At 39.4% G+C, this 4297-nt stretch overlaps 1 pseudogene; it reads left to right on the top strand.

The window, feature by feature from the left end:
* Positions 1-989: 989 nt before the first annotated feature.
* Positions 990-3895, top strand: LOC130708569 (60S ribosomal protein L17-like; annotated as a pseudogene).
* Positions 3896-4297: the final 402 nt, after the last annotated feature.

Here is a 4297-nt window from a genome sequence, read left to right as displayed (position 1 = left end):
ATCCACATGAAAAAGAATGAAACTAGACCCCTATCTTACACCATATACAGATGTTAACTCAAAATGGGTTTAAAGACTTAAACAAAAATCTTAAAATCATAAAACTCCTGGAAGACAACATAGAGAAATGCTTCTTGACACTGGTCTTGGCAATGATTATTTGGATTTGACAACAAAAGCAAAGGCAACAAATATATTACCATTTTGTTAATTGCTCTCTGACTGTTCTGTAGTTCCTTTGTTCCTCTCTAGTCTTCCTTTGCTTTTTTTTTTTTTTTTTTTTTTTTTGCAGTGGTATGTTTTAACTTTTTTCTCTTTATCTTTTGTGTATCTACTAGAGGTTTTTCTTTGTGGTTACCACAGGGTTTCATAAAACATCCTATAGTTATAACAGTTTATTGTAAGGCAATGACAACTTACTTTCAGTCACATACAAAAACTCTACACTTTTACTTCTCCGCCTCTCATATTTTATGCCACTGATGTCACACTTTAGATTTTTTTATATAGTGCATCCATTAACAAGTTATTGTAGCTGTAATTATTATTATTGGAGTATAATTGCTTTACAATGTTGTGTTAGTTTCTGCTGTACAATGAAGTGAATCAGCTATATGTATACATATATCCCCTCCCTCTTGGACCTCCCTCCCACCCCCTCCCCATCCCACCCATCTAGGTCATCACAGAGCACTGAGCTGAGCGTCCTGTACTTTATAGCATGTTCCCACTAGCTAACTATTTTACACATGGTAGTGTATATATGTCAGTACTGATCTCCCAATTCGTCCCACCCTCCCACCGACTGCACTGGGAAGGGCCCTCTGGGGGAAAAGTCTCCTCAGGGTAGAGACATATCTCAGGGCCAGTCATCCTCTGGGGACAGTCTGATCAGGTCAAAGATTTTGCCTAAATGGTCAGCTTCAGAGTTTCCACAGAAGAGAGGCTTTTGATGAAACATCTCTATGAAGATACAGCCAATGCTCCACATGTCCACAGGTGTTACATATGTAGACTGCAAAAGAACTTCTGAAGCATGGTACCAGAGTGTAACAACCACAGGTGTAAGTGCCATCTGGTAGCTGTAGATTCTGGCCAGGCCAGTCAGCCAGCTTGACTGTCCTACCACTTGTCACCAGAATGTTCTCTGGCTTCAGATCTCAGTGAACGATGCAGTTGGCATGAAGGAAATCTAAGCCTCTTAGAAACTGGCACATCAGATCCTTAATACTATATAGCCTTTTAACTATTTTTTTTTTATAAATTTATTTATTTATTTTTGGCTGTGTGTTGGGTCTTCGTTTCTGTGCGAGGGCTCTCTCTAGTTGCGGCGAGTGGGGGCCACTCTTCATCGCTGTGCGCGGGCCTCTCACTATCGCGGCCTCTCTTGTTGCGGGGCACAGGCTCCAGACGCGCAGGCTCAGTAGTTGTGGCTCACGGGCCCAGCTGCTCCGCGGCATGTGGGATCTTCCCGGGCCAGGGCTCGAACCCGTGTCCCCTGCATTGGCAGGCAGATTCTCAACCACTGCGCCACCAGGGAAGCCCACTGCGCCACCAGGGAAGCCCATAACTTTTATACTAGAGTTAAAAAGCACCATCATTATAGTATTAGAGTATTCTGAATTTGACTACATATTTACCTTTCCTTTTCATAAGTTTTCATGTTACTAGTTAGTAGCCTTTTGTTTCAACTTCCTTCAGCATTTCTTGTAAGGCACGTTTAGTGGTGATGAACTCCCTCAGCTTTTGTTTGTTTGGGAAAATCTTTATGTCTCCTTCCTTTCTGAAGGACAGTTTTGCTGAGTATAGTATTGGTTGGCAGGTTTTTTTTTTCTTTCAGTACTCTGAATGTATCATCCCACTCCCTTCTGGTCTGCTAGGTTTCTGCTGAGAAATCTGCTGATATTCTTATGGTGGTTCCCTGGTATATGAGGAGTTGGTTTTCTCATGCTGCTTTCAAAATTCTCTAGTCTTTGACTTTTAACAACTTGATTATAATGTGTTTCAGGGTACTCTTCTTTGAGTTGATCTTGCTTTTGGTCCTTCAAGCTTCATGTACCTGTGTGTCCATATCTTTCTCAAGATTTAGGAAGTTTTCAGCCATTAGATTTTTAAAAATTTTTTATTTAATTTGTTTGGCCATGCCACACAGCATGTGAGATCTTAGTTCCCCAAGCAAGGATCTAACCCGTGCCCCCTGCAGTGAAAGCACGGAGTCTTAACCACTGGACCACCAGGGAAGTTCCCAGCCATTAGATTTTAAATAAGCTTTCTGCCCCTTTCTTTCTTTCTTTCTTTTCTTTCTTTCTCTTTCTTTCTTTCTTCCTTTCTTTTTTCTTTCTTCCTTCCTTCCCCTTTCTTTTTTTCTTTCTTCCTTCCTTCCCCTTTCTTTCTTTCTTTCTTTCTTTCTTTCTTTCTTTCTTTCTTCCTTCCTTCCTTTCTTGCTTGCTTGCTTGCTTGCTGTGTTGGGTCTTCATTGCTGCACGTGGGCTTTCTCTAGTTGCAGTGAGTGGGGGTTACTCTTCGTCTGCCCCTTTCTGTCTGTCTTCTTCTTCTGGAATTCCAATGATGCTTATATTCATTTGCTTGAGATTATCACTTAATTCATGTAGGCTTTCTTCACCCTTTTTCACTTCACTCGTTGTTCCTCTAACTAGCTAATTTCAAAGGACCTGTCTTAGAGTTTGCTGATCTGTTCTTGAAGCTCTCTATTGAATTTTTCAGTTCTGTCATTGTATTTTTCAGCTCCAGTTCTGTTTACTTCTTTTTAACCTTATTGGATGCTGAATATTGTTTATTCTTGAGATTTGTTTTTGAACATGGTTAAGTTATTCAGAAACAATTTTTTTCTCCTTTTTAGTGTAGGATTTATTTCTCCACTATTGAGGCAAAACTTTTGAGAATTCTACCTGATGCCCTGAAAATGATGAGATTTTCCACGCTCACTGGTGGGAACAGAAACTATTCTCAGAGTTGTCTGAGCTCCCTCCAATTAGTGCCGGTTGTTCTTTCCTTGGATTTGTGTAGTTTCCTCTCATATATTCACTGATCATTACTTACCTGAAAACTTGATGGGAATCCTTTGTAGATTTCAAGAGTTGTCTTTGTGCAGCTCCCTCCTCTCTAGTACTCTGCCCTATGAACTCTAGCTTCTAAGCTTCCCCAGATTCCTATCTTGTCCCTTCAACTCAGGGTAACTGCTAGACTCTGCTTGGGTTCCCCTTCCTTGTGCAACGCCTAGAAACTCTCTCCAGGTAATAAGCTGGTGCAAATGTAGGGTTCACTGTGTCTTTTTCCCCTATAAGGAATCATTGTTCATTGTTGCCTGATGTCCAGTGTCTTGAAAATTGTTGTTTCATGCTCTTCCTTTAAGCAGCCTAAGGTGATCTCTGAAAAAGGTTCACTATTTACTTGAGCAAGAAAACTCCACAAAATCATGCAAATAAAGAGATTTGAGTCTTTGCATTCACTTTAAGAATACTCACGAAACTGCTCAGGCCATTAGTAGTATGCATATTCAAAAATCCCCAAGTTTCTGAAAGATGTTACTCTTTAGAAGGAATGTGTGCCATTCTGTTACAATGGTGGAGATGGCCAAATAGTGGATAGGGCTGTACACAGAGTAAGTGGCCCAAAAAGAGTGCTGAATTTTTGCTATACATGCTTAAAAATGCAAAGAGAAATGCTTAACTTATGGGTTTAGATGTAGATTTTCTGGTCATTGAATACATCCAGGTGGAAAGAGGCCCCAAGATGCACTGCCATGCTAACAGAGTTCATAGTTGGATTAACCCATACATGAACTCACCCTTCCGCAGAGATGATCCTTACTGAAAAAGAACAAATTGCTCCTAAACCACAAGAGGAGGTTGCACAGAAGAAAAAGATATCCTGAATAAACTGAAGAAACAAAAAACTTATGAACTGGAAATAAATCCAGCATAAAAAAAGTGCAAATAAAAGTAAAAAGAAACAAAACCAAAAAACTGTTGTTTCATATATTTTGTCTGGTCTTTTAGTTATTTCAGACAGGAGGATAAATCTAGTCCTTGTTATTCTATTTTGACCAAAAGCAGAAGTGTAGCTTGCTTATATTTTTAGGATTAAGCATCTACATTTATGAGTAAGACTAGCTTATAATATCCCTTTCTTGTACTTTCTTTGTAGGGTGTTGGTATCTCGTGGAAGTTTTGATAAATATTATTTTCCTAGGAATCTGTTCTTTTAGGCTAAATGTAAAATTATACTTAAAGTTTTCTATATCCTCCTATTAAATTTTTAATGTCTGCAGCATGTA

The sequence above is a fragment of the Balaenoptera acutorostrata genome, chromosome 1 (assembly GCF_949987535.1).
Source record: "Balaenoptera acutorostrata chromosome 1, mBalAcu1.1, whole genome shotgun sequence".
Lineage (NCBI taxonomy): Eukaryota > Metazoa > Chordata > Mammalia > Artiodactyla > Balaenopteridae > Balaenoptera > Balaenoptera acutorostrata.
Note: the sequence above shows the minus strand (reverse complement) of the source record. Positions and strands in the feature narration are given on the sequence as shown.